General features: G+C 43.0%; 1 protein-coding gene across 2 annotated transcripts in view; it reads left to right on the forward strand.

Moving 5' to 3' along the window:
* Positions 1-1,821: 1,821 nt before the first annotated feature.
* The window catches only part of Jak1 (Janus kinase 1), a 118,155-nt gene continuing 101,453 nt past the window's right edge, over positions 1,822-18,523 (forward strand). For both annotated transcript variants that reach the window (XM_057785217.1, XM_057785216.1), the window contains exon 1: positions 1,822-2,071. The gene's annotated coding sequence lies outside the window, so the exon portion shown is untranslated. The remainder of the gene's footprint in view (positions 2,072-18,523) is intronic.

Below are 18,523 nucleotides of genomic sequence, written 5' to 3' on the forward strand. Positions count from 1 at the left end.
AGGTATGAGTGTGGGAGCCACATATGTGCAATGTCACACATGTGGAGGTGAAAGGAGAACTTTTGGTGGTCAGAGCTTTCCTTCCATGACGTGGGTTCTGGGGATTAAATCAGATTGTTAGACTGGGTGACAGACAATCCTGTCATTTTGTCAGCCTCTACTCGGTCAGTTTGGAAAATCAAGCCTTTTAGCAGAATCCAGTCCAAACGTATACTAATTTGATGCATGGTGTGGAATAAGTGGAGACATATTCAAAGTCTTTGTCATACCAAATGTCCCTATCAATAGCAAGGTTTCTATATACAGTTAGAAGTAATAATAGTGCCATTCATAACGATGGATCTGAGCCAAGGTGCTTCAGGCATTGTTTGCTGATATCGTGTGCGATAGCACACACAGGTCAAAGTGCACTTGCGTGTTCAGAGTCAAGGGTGCAACAACATATTTGGACACAGAATGGGCAGGCACTGCTCGAAATACCTTAGTTTCATTATATTTGATTATTAAATTTGATTATTAATTTTTGTTGTTGCACGTTTTAGAAATCTTTTTACTTGATGACAATTTTGTGAGTACCCCACAGTAAATTACGAGAAGATCCACAGTTTAGAAAGCCAAAATTTGAGACACTTGAGCCACACGTGTGTGTGTTCACATAGTAGTAGTAAACCTACTATGTGAAAGATGATGATTAGTGAAAAACCAAAAGCACCGGACACACATTAGGTGTCGATGGTATCATCTCTCTCCTCTATCATTTGCTAGTCTCACCTGCTCCTTAATGGGGGCCACTTACACGGGGCATAGGCTGGGCCTGAAGAAACTTGTCAACCCCTGAGGCTTGTTATCTGGTTAACTCCTTATGATGATTATTAGTATTGCCAATTTGACCATTAGAATCGCGTAGGAGACCGTCCAAGCCTGTGAAAGAGTATAGGTGTAAGAGATTAGGTTATCTCCGGGCCATCCCCTGGAGGATTATCAAAACTAGGGTCAAGTGCAAGATAAGCCTCATGCACTGCCTGTGAGGGATTATGTAGATTAGGTTATCCTGTTGGCTGTGCCCTTGAGGATAAATTTCCCTTTAATCTGTGAGCAGTACCATTCCACCTGCCGGGATCCTGGACATAAAACAAAGAAGGCTAACATCAGCATTCATCCTTTCGTCTTCCTGACGGCGTGTGCAATGTGACCTTTCACCTCAAGCTTCTGTCACCTCGACTTCCTCATCATGATGACCTGGGCCAGTATCCCTTCAACTGTGTTCTCTTCAAGGAATAAACCTTCCCTTTCTTAAATTGCTCTTTGTCACATATTTTATCGCAGCAACGGGCAAAGTGACAGACGAAGTTCTTGCTAAACAAGTCTCTCCTGAGTCCTCTGGCGTGGCTGGGCTGGGACATAGGCGGAGGTAAACACCGAAGGACAGAGATTAATGCCTCCAAGGGCACAGGTCACTTCAGCGGGCCAATGCTGATAATTCTTATTCCCTGCATGAGTTCACGCCTACGTCTTCTTCTCCTTTCTTTTTTTGAGTCAGGAGATCTCACAGAGATCCTCCTGCCTCTGCCTCCCGGAGTACTGGGATTAAAGAGGTGTGCCATTACACCCGATTTGAGATCAGTTCCTACGAAGTAGAAAGAAGACGCTAGCAGGGACGCTTGCGCGTGTGCGAGACCGGATGGGGGCGTGGCGAGCAGGCGGAGAAGACGCAAGGGTCCTCAGGCTCGGGTCTTGGCCCCGCCCCACTACGGGGGAAGTATCTGACGTCACGGGAGGCGGGCCGGACAAGGGGCGTAGCCTACAGGGGCGGTCCCGTGGGGGGGCGGGGCCTGCGGTGGAGGGGCCGGGCGCCGGCGCGTCCTGGAGCGCAGGCCGCCACAGCCGTGGAGTAGCCGGCAGCCACTGACGCGCCGCGGGCCCGCGCCCATTCCTGCTCGTCCTCTCGGGGCCTCTTCTCAGCCGCGGGGTCCACGCCTGGTCCCGGACAGCTGGCTGAATCGCCAGTCGGACGCCCGACCCGGACGGACGCTGTGTCCCGGAGCCGCGCGGCCCGGTGCACACGGAAGTGGTGAGTGTCACGGTGGGGAGGTGGAGACGGCCGGCCGCGGTCAGCTCGGGGACGGTGCGAGGGGCGCGAAGCGGGGCGACCGGGGTGACCGGCGCGGCCGGAGCGGGAATTTCCAGGCGGCGGCCGGGAGCGGAGGGGAGGAGGGCCTCTCTGCGAAGAGCGGCCCGCGCCGCAGACATCCTGTTTATGGCCCCGCGGCCTGTGCGCCGACCGCCCCTTGCGCAGGGACAGCCTGACCGCAGGACTTCGCCGAGGGTCGTGGCCGGCGTCCTGCCTGGTCGGCTCTTGCCGGGGAACTTTCTGGGTTTTGGGACTGCGTGGGGCGCGCCCGGGAACTCCGGACCGCAGCTTGCTGGAAAGCAGCGTGATGGAGGGCCATGGGCGTAGGGACAGGGCAGAGGGGACTGCCAGTTCCTACCCAAAGGGACCCGATTTATCGAAACTGGAGTAGTGTGGCTCCCCAACTCCGAAGCTTCCGCCCGGCCGCCCGCTTGTCTCTTATGCAGTAGACACCCGTGGAGACACTCCCAGGCTCCTGGGATGCGTGTTTACGAAGGAAGTTCTTTGGGGAGACTAGATCAGAGGTGTGGTTATCACCAGGTGCCTGTGTGCCCCCTTCGGAGGTGTGTTCTCGGTGATTTCCCGGGGGACAAGGACTGTGCCCAAATTGATAGTCTTAATTCACGCCTGTTGTTCTGTCTTCAGCCCCTGCTTGGATACGTGAGTATCCATGCTATTAAAATTCCTTCCCAACCATAGAGCTCAGTCGCAGATACTCATGGTAGTATAAAATTGCCACTATTTCTTTCAGGGAAGAAGGCATAAAAACCTTGGGTCGTTAAATAAGTAGAACACGGAGACAATTAGATTACAATTATCAAGTCTTTGGGTGTTGCCCTCCGGAAAATAAATATTTTAAAAAGAAAATATTTGAGTTATGCATTGGCATACGTGCAATGTAAAAAACTTTTTTTTTTAAAAAAAGATGAACATTTTATATTGATTAAATCTTTGTTTCTTTTTTTCCAAAACCACATTTTATGTTGCCTATTGCTTTTGATTTCGGAGACTCTGGTGTTTTCCAAGTATTAGGATTTGGGGTGGCAACAACACACATACCCTCGTCCCCCTAAGTATGGTCTGGCTCAATCAGTTGTGCCCAATTTGAGAGATCATGTGTGGGGGTACCAGGTGAGAAATAAGATTCGGGGTGCTGTGTAGCAAGTCATTTCGTTTCCCAAGATCTAGGGATACTTTTTCTTGAAGGATCAATGTGTTCTTTTGTACTCCGTGGTGAAGGTTAGTGGAGACTGCCAGCCAGCATTATAGACAGGCAGAGCTGTCTACAGATACAGCATGCTTTGTAATACGGAGTAGTTGTCTCTTTTGTGTGGATCTAGATCACGTTGAAAAAAAAAAAAAACCAGATACATCATCCTAGAAGGAGTGTGGACATTATGAACAGTAATCATAACTTAATTAGATGTATCATCTTAACTCGGCGCTTAGACTGTATTTCAGTTTCTCTACAATGCTGTATTTTTTCTTTCTTTCTCAGATTTTAGTGTTGTGCTTCACGTTGAAAACAGCTAGTTTAAGCTGTTTCAGTCCCATGCCAGAGTACACTGTTTACTGGCTCTGAAAATGATGCTAGAAAGTGAATGAATATTGGTAGAGTATTCAGACATTTTCCAAAATGTAACCGTGTTCCATTTTGTTGTAATTGAGGCAAGTGTTAGTATCAGTTTGTTTTACCGGGAAGATGATTTTCTTTCTGGCTATTTGGTGACCTCCTTTTACAAATTTAAGGTGCTAGGGGGAGTTAGGCTGTAAAATCCTTAATTTGGGCAACTGCTATAAAAAGCTAGTGAAAAATAAGGAGTTTTGAGGATAGAGTTGGCTTTTACAGGAATATGCTGGCCTTAAATTGCATGAGGGAACTTAACCTTGGGTCTTCTAAAGAACATGAAGTCTGCCAGTTTAAACAGGCTTACCTTTACAAAGGTGGTTCTAAGGAAGACTGATCGCACCAGCTCATTAGCAGCTGTGGATTTTAATACTGTCCAGAAGACATCACTCTATTCTTCTGAATAACTTGAAGAAACACATATATTTGGAGAGAAACACAAATGAAGCAACTACTGAGAATATATGTAGATTTAGAACCGTTTTTAATACGGAGAACACTGTATGAATAATTGTAATAATAGAAAACATTTTACAGCCCAATGAAGACCAGGCAAGCATGTGTTTGTTGTCAGATTTTCTGTGTTTTCCCTATTAAGCACCCGTATTCTGTATCTCCTTAGTATAATCTAGTGAGATGATGTTAAGTTACTAGATTTGTTGTCTGAAATATGCATATTTGTACAAAGAATCTTTTCCTTTTGTTACCTTGAGACAGGGTTTCTTTGTGTAGCTCTGGCTGTCCTGGAACTAGGTCTGTAGACCAGGCTGGCCTCAAGCCTAGAGATCCACCTGCCTTTGCCTCGCAAGTGCTGGGAATAAAGGTGGGTATCACCACACCTGGCCGGAGAGATGACTCAGCACTTAATAGCACTGAGGACCTTGGTTCAATTCCCAGCACCCACATTTAAGCTCATAACTGTAACTTCAATTCCAGCTCCAGGGGATCCAACACCCTCAAGCAGACATGCATGCAGGCGAAACGCCAATGCACATAAGATAAAAATAAATCAAAAAATTAAATAAACTAATTTTCACACAATAAATTTCAGGTGGGCAGGGAATTGGCTGTTGAAGCAGAATCTAGCTGATCAAGCACCTTCTGATGTTCTCTGATGTACTGTGGCTTAATGGTTCATGGAGCCCTGCCATAGAATAGATGTGCATGAAGGAGCCTTGATGAATCCTGCAGGCTAGTGGTTAACAACTTGGTAAAGTTTCATGCTCAGTGAGACATTGCCGTTCTCTAGGGCATTTTGGAAGGTACACCCTGGAGGGGGGAAGGTGGCATCTAGTGGGTAGAGGCTAGGTGTACTATTAAATATCCAGCAATGCACAGGACAGCCCTTCCTATAACAAAGTATTACCTGGCTCAGAATGTCTTTAGTGCTCAGGTGGAGAGAGCATGCTTGGGGATGCCAGGTGAGAAAAGAGATATTTGGCCTCATGTTGTGACAAGTTATTTCATTCCTGGCACTGGCTCTCCTGTTCCAGAAGCAAATGAAAGGACCCAGGTTAGTTATTCTGCAGTCTTTGTGGGAAGCCAAGTAATTAATGCAAGCATAATGCATGGAAGCCCAAGGACACAGAAACTAGAGCTGCTCTAAGGAAGCTGCATAAATGAATTGTTGGATACAGTGGGAGCGGGGAAGGAAGACACTAAGTTTGTATGCTGAGTATAGAGCAGGGGGGATGATTTAATGTTAATGAATTATTTAGTATGCTTAATTTTCTGGGTAGAACTTTTTTGTTGTTTTCCTGCATTTTTTTTAACATAAAGCTTATTTTCTCACAACAAGGAAGAAGCTCACTGTAGAAAACTTAGAAAATGTAAGAAAGTAGTAAGTAGAGGAGACAAACGCCTCCCATGTTCCCTTGCTTTCCCATGCAAAGACAGCCACATTCTCACCACATTTCCTTTGAACATGGTTAAAATTGGAAGCAGACTTACCACAGAAGGGAGCAGAGCTGTTGGTGGCCGAGTGTGCGAGTGAATGCTGCTTGTTTCTATGTCCTCCCTTTTCCCTTTTTAAATAATTCCAACCAAGTGAGCTGCACAGCTGGAGTCCCAAGTATTTGGGAGGCTGGAGCAGGAGGAGTGCTTGAATTCAGGAGTTGGGGATCAGCCTGGGATAGATAATAACAGATCTTTCCCTAAAAAATGTTGTAGTACGGAGGTCCAGAGACACGGACCAATCGCTGCTAATGTGTTTTGTGCTAAGTACCAAGTCCTTTAGTTATTGTTTCCTCTGCTTCTTGTTCTCCTCGTCCTCAGTGAGGTATGCCACTGTAGCTTCCGGTCTCAAAAACTTTCTGGTAACATGGTTTTAAACAGCTGCCATGTTGAAGTGCTGGGGTTTCATGGGTAGGAAACAGATTCCTGTGAATGCGCTTCCCTTTGAAGTACACCTACGGTTCTCACAGTTGTGGCAACCAGAAACAATAAAGCATGCAGTTCCTTCCTGTGGTACCTCCAGTTGAAGTTTTATGATGTCTGGTTCTTCACATCGTTCCCCAGTACTCGGAGTACATCCTTAGTCCCAAGGCAAGATGTACGTTAGGAGCAAAGGGAAGAAATGTTAATTGTTTGGAGAGCAGGTTTTCCTCTAGCCTCGACTGGTCTGGAACTCATTAGGTGGCCTCAGATGTGTGTGAGCCTCTTGTTCCAAGCCTCCCAAGTGCTGGGGTTAGAGATAGGAGCCAACAGAAAAATTCTTTAAAGGGTGCTCTGGCCAGAAGACAGTTGACATTTGTTGAGGTATTTTTAATCTAAGTAACTGGTTTATTTAATATCCAAATTCACATGACATTTTGTTTGTCGTTTTATTAATTCAGTAAGTATGTGTTGACCTCTTACTAATAATAGTCATAGAGAGTGAGTACATGGAATAAGATGCACAGGAATCCATGCCCTTATAGAGTGTGCAGTATGGCAGAAAAACCTTGAGGGTGTACCCAGTTTTGGTGGCATGGATTATGCATGTAGACTGAGTAAGACCCATCCATGGTGAGGTTGCAGAAAGGCCCTACAAACCTTCAGAGTACTCTTTTGCAATCTGAAGATTAAGGAGTAGCTTATTATTTTTTTTTTTAAAAATATATTACAAATCAGTTCATTCTCTTTTATACATAAACATCTCCTGGTACCTACTAAGTAAGTGCTTGGCAGATGACTAAGACACATATGGAAATAAATTTGTTATCTATAAATATACATAGCTTTTACAGTGAGTGGTGCTATGGCAGAGGTGAAAATTAAGACTGTTAGGGTCCCTCAAGAGAGCTAAACCCTGCATAGAAATGCTTTTTAAAAAGAGACGGGTGGAGTTGGGAGGTAGCTGAGTGGATTAAATGCTTGGAGTGCAAGCACGAGGATCTGAGTGTGGTCCTCAGCACTCATATAAAAGACTAGATGCAATGGCATGTGCTTATGACCCCAACGCTGGTTTGGGGAACCCTGGGGCTCACTGACCAGTTACACTAGCCAAATATGTGAGCTGCAGGTACAAGTAAGAGGTCCTATCTTTTTTTGCAGGGAGGGTAGGCAGAGTCTCTCTGTAGCCCTGACTGTCCTGGGAACCAGCTGTAGACCACGACCAGACTGGCCTTGAACTCAAAGAAATCTGTCTGCCTATGCCTTCTGGGATTAAGTGGTGGGATTAAAAGTGTGCCGCCATTCCTGACCCTGGTGTATTTTTTCGAGATATTGTCTTAAAATACAAGGTGAGTGGCTCCCAAAACACACATGAGATTTACCCATGATTCATAATGACATATCCCTATATGCATGAAAGTGTGTACACTCTCCATACAGAAATATGGGACCAGAGTCTTGCTCCTGGGCTCAAGAAATACTCCTGCCTCAGCCTCCAAACAGCTGCTACTTAGGCTCCAAACACCTGGCAGCCAGTGGTTTTGAAGAGCTTCATTTGAGTAAGGCCTTGACCAGTGGGAGATCCCTTGTTCTGAGGTCGGATGCAATGCTAGGAAGACATAGAGTATGAGCGAAGGCTTGAAGTAAAGCTGGGCATATATAGAAGATGGGCGACAGACTTATGTGCACACACCGATTAGAGTCCAGCCTTCTCAACAGAGAGCAGGAGGAGGTGAGGCAGTTTGGGGTCGGCTTGTATGCAGACTCTCGAGTCTATGAGCAGGAAGAGGTCAGGACTGTGGCATCTGTCCGTGGATGAGGAGGAAAAATGAGAGCATTTGAGGTTTGGGGCTCAAGAATAAAACGAGCAGTAGAAGAAGTGTGAAGCACTTTGAGTTCTGTACAGGATCAGCTTCTACCTTGTGCCATACCATCCTTCCCTTCTTCCCAGTACCAAAAATGCTCTATTTACTCACCATTTCTCAGTTCTTCTGAAGTCTACCAGGAAAACAGGAAAGCCTGGAATCAGGCTAGGTGCAAGAAGTCCATAATGCTTTCCCTGAAGTGCAGCAAAACCCATTTTGAGTTATTTTAAAGCTATAAGTACTCTTGACAATTTAACTGGTTTTCATGTCAATCAAAGATTAAATACAAGAGACCTAAGAGCTAGTCATAATTAGAGAATATGTGCAGGAAGGTACATCCTTGGAGGCACAGGGCTAAGTTTTGTCCTAGTGCTTGAGGGGTAGAAGGATTATGTATGCACATAGATATATATATATATATTTTAAGTGTGTTTCATTCTTAGTAACTTTCTTTTTGGACAAGTTTATTGAATTTAGGTATTGATTAAAAACCAATAAGCCAGGCATAGTAGTGTATTTCTGTGATCTTAGCACTTGGCAAGTGGAGGCAGGAAGATCAGGGTCATTTTCAGCTAATGGAATGTTTGAACCCAGCCCAGGTTGCCTGAGCTTCTGTCTCAAAGACAAACAGGCAAGCAAACAATAACAATCCCCTCCTCTTCCCTTGTCAAAAGAAAGAAGAAGATAAAAGAATAGGTGGTTGGAACAGCAGTCTTAAGACCTTTATTATCTTTAATTTTATTTATTACTATTTATGTTATATATGTTTTGTTTGCATGAACTTATGTGCACCATGTGTATGCAGGAGCCCGCAGAGGCCGGGTCCTGTTACAGGCTACTGTGAGGCATCCTGTAGGCACTAAGAATTGAACCCAGGTCCTCTGAAGAGCAACCAGTGTTCTTAACTGCTAATCCATCTCTCCATTCCTTTCTTATCCATGTGCTTTGACAGCAAAGTACATGTAGCTGAATCTTGTCTTCCCATTTATGATTGAGAAAGACAGACACCCCCCCCCATCTGTTCTGTGGTGCAAAAGGGCATCCACCTGACTCTGTAGGAAGACTGCCTGGAGAGATTTGAAGAGTAAACTTAGATGTAACGTTTTCAGGAACATTGGCTGGTCTGACTACACAAAATAGCAATAAAAACAATTTGTAATGAATGCAACTATCATTTATTTTTAATAACACCTTAAAGGGCTTAAGAGTATTATAACTGACGGGTTCACCAATTAACCATGATTATATCTGTGGGCTTGTTTACATAGTTAATACAGTTAATTTTCTCTGAACATGATGAAGCTGTAATTTATAGCATTTTTTCAATTAGTAGAATTTAAAATAATCTTTCGGGCTGGTTGGTTGTTGGCAGAGGGGCACAGGCAGACCTGTTTGTAAAATGATGGCTTTAGAGTTTGTGCTGGTGGTGTGTCTGAGACACACACACATGCACGAATCAGAGAGGGGTGGCGGGGGGGGGGTAACCTGGTAACGTGTATCTTCCTGTGGAAAATCTTGGTTTTAAGTTGGTTTTTGGTCCCACACAGGAAGGCAGGCAGATGAAATTTGCATTATAAAGATAATATTTTTTTTTTGCCACACACACCTACAAAGACATTTTAGGATTAATTTGCATAATATAGACTAAAGAAAGTAGCATATACATTGCTTAAATGTTTCATACTGATTGATTTTGTTCAGCTGCAGCCACTCTAGAATGCTGACTGCTGACCATTGTGCATCTGTTACCTCAATGGGAAACTCAGGTGATGTTTGATGGTACTTCTACACAGCTCCCTCAGTTGCTTGTTTACAGAGATCTACTCAGAGTGCTTAAACGTAGAAAGGAACTGGCCTGAACATGATGGTAAGCCCTCTTGATGTGGCTTTAGGAAGTAGGCCATGTCTAATACACAAGCTGGCCAATATAAAAATGCTGTCAGGTTTTTCTACTTCATTATTTAGCAGCTCTATATAGATATATGTGAAAAAAGTCAGCTTGACTCTGTCCTTCAGGTTTCTTGCTACTAGAAAAGAACAACTTGGCAGTTAAATAAATGTTTGTGATGTTTATGCCAAGTGTCAGAAGAGATGTGTTGTTGCTCTAAGACAAAGGTGGAGCAGTAAGAAGCGAGCAAAGCAAAGTTTTTTTGTGTACTAAGATCTGAAAGGTGAAAGAGGCTGTGCTGAGAGGTTAAGAAACTTTTCTATCTCTGAAGATGGTTCATGATAAAGGGCTTGCTCCATGAAGACCCGAGTCCCATTCCCAGAATCCACATAGTGGAAGGAGAAAACTCACTCCTGCAAGTTGTCCACAGACTTCCATTGCATCCTCTCTTTCCGCCTCTCTGCCTCTCTCTGTCTCTGTCTCTTTCTCTGTATATGTGTGTTTATAAAAAGAAAACCAAGGTGGAGAATGACTGAGGAAGACATCTCATATCAGCTTCTGGCCATGCACACACACACAGATGTGTACACAGTAATGCAGGCATACAATATGAACATGTACACAGAAATGCAGGCACCCACATGGGCAGGTACATACATATGCAGGCACACACATGGACATGTACACAGCTACACAGGAACCCACATGAATACACACAAACACACGGACATGTATATAGATACGCAGGAACCCACATGAACATATACATACATACAGACACACACACACACGGACATGTACACCAACATGCAGGTACTCACATAGACGTACACAGACACACAGGCACCACACACAAAGTTTTCTGGTTAGAAGAAATAGCATATGCAAAGTCTTTGAGGTCGGACAGACATTCTGTACTATATACAGAGAGGAAAAAATATCTGAGTTGTAATCTAGGTGGCCTTTAATCAGGTAGTGCACTATGATCCATATTACTCTGGGCTTTCTGGTGTGGTGAACAGGAAGTCAAAGGTTCTAAACTGGGTAGTAACATGATGGGATGGTATTATCTCTTGAAAAAAGAAGAAGAATGTTAAGACCCCACTTCTTGCTACTGCTCCAGGGGCCCTTCTCTCTCCACTTCATCAGTCTACTGCCAAATGTCTTGAATCTTTCATTTCCTTCCACCCACTCATTCTTTAACCCTTTACAGACAGATTGCTGTCTTCATACTCCAGATTGCTTCCTTGAGTTCACCTTGCAGCCATGTGTTGAAACTTTTTTTCCTGCCTTCACTATGTAACAGGGCTCCTTGTTGGCAGATGCCCCACCCCCACTGTCTTCCGGTACCTGGGGCACTGTAAGCACTCTTTTTTTCTTGTGTCAGTTCTCTTTGTGGGTAGCTGTGTTCTCCTCTTCTGACTGCTCCCTCCCCCAGGGAGCTTCTCCTCAAGGTTCCTGTGTTGTGTAAGCAGTACAGATGTCCATCCCACTTTTGCCTTTGCCCAGTTCTTTTTATTCCTTCCTCTCTGTTCCTTTCCTTCCCAAATACTGGTTGAGCGATTTTCTCTGCTGTGCAAAACATTGGGGACAAGCAGCATAGGTACTTGTGACAAGGGCTTGGGTGAAAGAGGTTTGTGCCTTCCCTGAAGGAGCAAGCATACTTAGATGTTAAACATGCCAATAAATACTTTCAGTGTGGCTTCAGATGGTGGAAAGTAGAGTTGAACATATTAATGAGGAAATAGAGAATGTGTAGGTGGGAAATGGGCCACCTCTCAGAGGAAGCCATGACTATTGAGTTAGGCTTGGAAGGTGAGTATGAGAAGCTAGGCCTTGAAGAGATCCGGAGGAAACTAATAGCAGGGGGAAGAAGAAGGGAGGGAGGAGCAGAAGCAGCACCTCACTGGAATTTGGACTAATTGCTCTGCATCGTATCCCACTGGTTCTCCTGAATGTGACTTATTGACACCTCACATTTAAGTGCTCTGAAACTGATGCCAGCTCTTTCTGACACATTGTCATATTGATGGACAGTTTCCCTGCTCTTCTTAATAATGTATCTCAGCTCCTGGGGCCACATAGTATCTGCTTTTGTGGGGCAGCATATAAACTAACCTGTGTGAAGGTCTAGTGTTTCCCATTATATGTGGACACTGAAAACTGTTTCTACGTGTTTTGAATATGTAAAAGCCTGTTAGTTTCTGACTATACAAACAGGTAGCAGACCAGATGTGGCCTTTGCTCTTACTGATCTCTCCCTGCTCTTTTCCCCATCCTACCCTGGTGATGATGATGTTCCTTCTCAGGTTCCTTTTCCCCAGCTGTGGCTTCCCAGCTGACTGATTTCACCACAGCCTTCAAACTGGCTTTTCTTTCCTGGTTGCTCACCTCTAGCTATTCTACCTTTCCTGTCCCCAGCCTTCTGTCTTCCATGCAGATTCCATGCTTGATGGAGGTCACAGGATTTCTGGGGCTCCAGGCTTTTGAAGCCCTGTTGCCTATGGGAAACAGCCTCAACTTTTCCATCTAAGTATGTTTTGACATGACCTCAACTTCCCTTCTTTTTCCGTCCCTACTTTTTGAGATAGGATCTCATTGCCCAGAGTGGTCTTGAATTCCTCCTGCCTCACTCTCTACTAGTTGTTACCTGCCCCATTGTACCCAGGTTTTGGGTTTTTTTGTACACTTATCATTGTTGTATGGTCACAGGTTTCTGAGGAAGGGAACTGCCTCATGGGAATACCCACTTTCCTGATAGGCTCAGGACTTCATTGAATAAATGCTAAACTCTGTCTAGGATCATAAATATTGTACACACTGTATGAGGAACTCCAAGCACAGGCATTTTACTGCAGGGTGTCTGGGCAAGTTCAGTGGCTCAGATTTGTGAAAATTTACAAAATATTTTATATCTTTGGCCCTTTTGGTGGCTTAAATAAATAAATTTCAGGTAAGTTATTAATATTCCTTCTGTGGAATTGATATGCTTTAGTTTTATAACCAGAAAGAAAAAAAATGTGTTTCCTTGCTATCAAGCTCAAAGTTAAAATTGGCATGTTTTGGTTGCTACAATTTTTTTACAATAATTTTTGCATCAGTATTTCTATTAAACTGTCAAATGTTAGCTCATCTTTTTACTTTATTTTTCCAATTTTCATGTATTTATGTGTGTATGTATGTATGTGATATGTATGTGTGCATACAGTTTTTTTTTTTGCCTGTTTGTGAGTGAACATGTGTGTGAGTTGTGCCATTTACATGTGTGGAGGCCCAAGGTTAATGCTGGTAATCAGTTTCCATAATTCTTTTACCTTTTTCATTGAGGCAAGGTCTCTCAGTCAACACCAAAACTTAGATAGCTGGCTTGCTCCGGGAATCCTGCCTCTGTGTTCCCAGGTTAGAATTATAGACAGGCTGTCATGCTCACCTGGCATCTCCATGAGTTTCTGGGGATCCAGTATTCATGCTTGCACGGCAAGTGCTTTAACCACTGAGCCATCTCCGCAGGCCCATAAATCCTTCTTTTAATTAGTGGTTGTTTTGTACATGTCTTTTTATTAACAGAGGTATTTTCTACTCTGCTTCCCTTTCTTGTTGATGGAATTATAAATAGGGCAGCATGTGTGTTGGGTCATGGGTTTGGGTGTAGGTGACTAAAATTGAGCTTTGCAGAGTTGGACGCTGGCTTTCCTCGCAAGCACATGGCTACCCTTGTAGGCCTTGGAGTAGCTAAAGGCCTTTGATGATGAAATCAGTGCTTTGTTTGACATTACGCTAGAATTGTAAGAGGTCAGAAGGCAGTTAATGTTGAACTATTGTCTTCCTACCTTTTTCTTTGCTGTCTTTTCTCTGTGTCTAGGTAACAAACAGGTAAGAACAGACCAATTAGCTCTTCTTCCTGAGGAACCCTCACCATGTCTAATTTCAGAGTTCACATACATGCTGGTAAAGCTCCTTCTCTCAGGTTGGGAAGGAGGCTACAACTTAGCCATGTAAGAATCTCATGAGTGCAGGGTATATGTGTCAGAGGTAATCCTTATAGTGAGGATGGGCTGGGAATAGACAAGAGATTCCTGTTTTAATGAACTGACTTGTCTACCAGATACCTCATTAAGATAGAAAAGGGGAAGGATTTAAGTAGTTTTTGCACCTTGGTTTCTGCCATCTGCACTACTAACATGGTGTTAAAGGATAAATATGTTGGGTGAAACAGGCAATAAGCAGGCCAGTGAGTACTTAGGACAGGGCCTGTCTCCTAGCCCTGAGACTTGTCATGTCTTCCTAGCTGCTGAGGACAGTGGATATATGTTGCATATATATTCATTCCTGGGCACAGTTTGTTTCCTGAGTAGCTGGGGCTAAAGGTGTGAACTACCACCATTCCTGGTAGGACCCCTTTAATATTCTCTCTCTCTCTCCTCCCACTCCTCCTCCTTCCTTCTTTCTCTTCCCTTCCTCCTTCATCTTCCTATTCCTCCTTCCTCTTTTTTCTTCTTCTTTTTCTATTTCTTTCTGTTTTTCTTTTTTAGCAGGATATTTGGGTTCACTTAACTGTCCTAAAATGAGATTTGTGTTTTGGTAAATTTGAGTCTTTAATTCCGGGACTTGGGAGGCAGAGAAACACTGTGAGTTCAAGACAACATGTTCTATATAGCTTGAAGACAGCCAGAACTATGTAATAGGAAGATTCTCTCTCTCTAAAAAAAAAAAAAAAAAAAAAAAAAAAAGAGAGAGAAAAGGAAAGAATAGGAAATGCCTTATTGTTTGCTGATATTTCTTTCTCTGTATCATATAGTTGGAGCACAATCGTCTTTAGGATGGGTACATAGATATGTAGAAGCATTGAGCTTTACAGTGTATCAAATCTAACAGATTGACCTGACCATTAGTCTCAGTTCCTGAATTATGCCTTCTGGTCCTAAGGTACTTCCCTTAAGAGTTTGCTTACCCTTCTAGCTTATTCTCCACTGGCCTTTGAGATGATAAAATTGCTCCTAGTTTTCTGGCTATAGCACAGTTTTCTGTTTTGGCAGGGCAGAGGTCTAGTGTCTCAGTACTTTCTGTGTTAATTTGGTCTTTTGTGTGTTGACCTGAAAACTTCATGTATACAGCAGTGTGTATTGGGGCAACATGTTTTCTAACTAGCAACTACTGAGGGATGAAATTTCTAAAGAGCAGCAGTGTCCTTAAACTAAAGACTACAAGTGTGTGTGTGTGTGTGTGTGTGGCTTAGTGATTAAGAGCACTGTCTGCTCTTCAGAGGACTCGGGTTCAATTCCCAGCACCTGCACGGCAGGTCACAACTATCTATAACTCCAATTCCAGGGGATCTGACACTCTCACATAGAAATGAATGCAGGCAGAACACTAGTGCACATAAAATAAAAAATAAGTTATTTAAAAAACAAAAGACTGCAAGTGTTTTTGTGTGTGCTGCTCACCTTGGCTCACTTTTAAGATTTGGATCAGACAACTAGCCATGTTCTGGAACTTATAATTGCACTGCTTAACTGTCATCTCTTGCTGATCCATACATATATCCTGAACCAAGCCATTGTATTTGGTGTACAGTAGAAATCCTATGAAGAGGCTGTTGAGTCCTCTAAAAACCAAAGGAGGCTGAGGTAGAGGATGATGGGAACTCAGGAGTTTAAGACCAACTTAGAGAAAGAACATCTCAAGAGCTCTTTCAGAGGAAAAAAAAACCCAAGTACCCATTATAGTTTTTCTTTTGCTTACTGTATTTTCTTTTCCATGTAGTGTGTGTGTGTGTGATTTGTATGTCTATGGGCTTTGTATGTAGCCCAGAAGTTGATGTTCAGGCTGGTCACCAAATGTATGTATTTGAGACTGAGTCTCACTGACTGACTAGCCTGGCAGTATTCACCTCTCTAGTCCTGATATTATATGCATGTGTCACCATGCCTCCTGGAGATGGAGCTCAGGTCCTCTTTCTTGTATAGCAAGTTTCTTTACCACCTGAACTATCTCACCAGCTCAGATATCTGAGAGAGAACAAAACCAAACCCCAAAATCAAGTAATAGGAATCAGGCAACACCAAAAGAAGACTATTTCTACAAATTACCACTCAGATGAAAATACTGCTCTGCTCGGTAAAGAAGGGGACGTTTTGAAGGGCCTTCACCATGTACTCTTGAGAGTCAGGGAAGGCTGTTGTACTAATTCCTTGTTAGCCGGGAGCCCTGTTTACTGTCCTCAGGTTAGCACTAGAGCTCTCATGGTTTTAAGAGATCATGAAGACGGTCAACCTGAGAACATTAGTTTTTAGTTCATCGGAACTATCTAAGTAGGTTTACAGTTATTGACATACAAGACCATGACAATTGGAAGACATCATAGTGTCTCAGGAAATGGCTCATTTCCTAAATTGAGGGGAAAAAGAGTGGCAAGGAAGTGACCTGTGAGCCAGTACTTTGGTGGGTTCTTGCTGTTGTTTGATGCAAGTTAGCCTTGAACTTGTGATCCTCCTACCTAAGCATCCCAAGTGCTGAGATTATAACTGTGTGTTACATCATGCTTGATTTGTCATTGATTGATACTGCTGTTTATAAAATAACCACATGTAGAATTTATTAAATTAAATACCTGTTTGTTGAAATAATTCCAAAGAGACCGAGATATTTTTAAAAACTTTAAATTATGTATATATGTGTATGGATGCTATGCACACAGAAGAGGGTGTTAGATCCCTGGAGCTGGAGTTCCAGATGGGTGTGGGAGCTAAGAATTGAACTCTTGTTCTATGAAAAAGCAGCAAGTGCTTTTAACTGCTGAGCCATTTCTTCGGCACTTAGGCTGAGACATTTTATGGGCAGAAGACTTTGAGGTAATCTAAGAGATAGTAGGATTCTTTAGGCTTTGTTTACTTGGCTATTAATAACAATGGTATCCTATAAAAGAGGAGTGATGGTGCTGTTTGTTTGGGGAGGTATCCTGGGTGCATAATCTGAAGGGCAGGCAGTGTTATGCCCAAACCAATCTCAAGTTGCTGCTAGGAATGATTAAACTTTTTTTTTTAAACTGTTTTAAGCATTTTAATAATGAATAAATCTTTAATAAAAATGTTCACTTTAGCTGGGCAGTGGTGGCACATGCCTTTAATCCCAGCATAAAGGAGGCAGAGGCGGGCTGATCTCTTGTGTGTTTGCGGCCAGCCTGGTCTATGGAGTGAGTTCCAGAACAACCAGGTCTACATGAGAAAGCCTGTCTCAAAAGAAAAGAAAAATGTTATCTTTAATGTTGACATTTACTTGTATATTGAGACTATTGTTAGACTAAAGGAAAACATTTTTGCATAAGCAATTTTACAATAAAGAAAATTCTATCCAGTCTTTGCCACTAATGCATATATGAGTCTGCATTATGTAATTTTTGTTGCAGGGTATATATAGTCTGCTTTTTCTTAAACATTTTAAAAGTTCTGTTGCAGTATAGCCTTCATAAAAATCATTTTAAATATCTTTATTTGGGCTAGGTATTTTATTTTGCTTAGACAAATCACCTATTATATAATAGTAAGCTATTTCTGCCTTTTTGTACTATGTGTGTATGTGAAGTGGCAGTCTCAGCACTGGTGATTATAAAAATCAAAACATTGATCAACCTTGAAATTTGATACTGTAGGACACAGTATCAAATGTTCTGCCAAGATTTAATTCTTGATGTAAAAATAACCAGCAAAAATTGCTTTGGTCTTTAGCAAATGATAAATGTATATTAAGGAGTTATTTTTAAAGTTTCTGGGCATAGTGGGGAACGCCTTTAGTTCCAGCACTTCAGAGGCAGAAGCAAACAGATCATTGTGAGTTCAAGTCCAGCCTGGCTTATATTGTGCCTTCCAGGATAATCAGGACTACATAATGAGACCCTGTCTCAAAAAAAGAAAAAGATTTCTTTAAGTTTTATTATTAGTCTGTGTTTGATTTATGTATCTGGTTTATATCCCTGTATGTCCTGGATTGTGTAAATTTCTATGTGAAAGGAGTCATACATGGAAAAACTTCAAGAATCCTTGCTCTGTGGGCTGGAGAGATGGCTGAGTGCTTAAGTACACTCACTGGCTGTTCTTGCAGAGGACCCACGTTCAGTTTCTGGCCTCCAAATGGGACCTCATAACTGTGTGTGACTCCAGTTCCCAGGGATCTAACACCTCTTCTGGCCTCATGGGCACCATGCATACAAACAGTGCACATACATACATGCAGGCAAACACTCATAAAGTAAAAATAAAGTCTTTAAAAAAGCAAGCAGCAGTAACCCTGCTCTAAAGAAGACTTCTCTTTTTGTTCCTGTCTTCCCTATTGTGTCCATGCAACAGTTACCCGGTGCAGGAGCAGTGACAGTGGGAAAAGGCGATGGGCTGGGGAGGTGGCTCAGTTGGTAAAGTGCTTGCTCTGAAAGCATGAGGATCAATCCCCAGCATCCATGTAAAAGACTTGGTATGCTAGTATGTGCTTTATAATGCAGTGCTGGAGACAGAGGATCCCTGGGGCTCACTGGCTAGCCATCCTCACATAATTGGCAAGCCTCAGGTTCCATTGAGAGACTCCATCTCAAAACACGCATACACTTAACTGTGACGAAGACCACCAAAGTTGATGGCACTCAAATTTGA

This window comes from Chionomys nivalis, chromosome 11 (assembly GCF_950005125.1).
Source record: "Chionomys nivalis chromosome 11, mChiNiv1.1, whole genome shotgun sequence".
Taxonomy (NCBI): Eukaryota; Metazoa; Chordata; class Mammalia; order Rodentia; family Cricetidae; genus Chionomys; species Chionomys nivalis.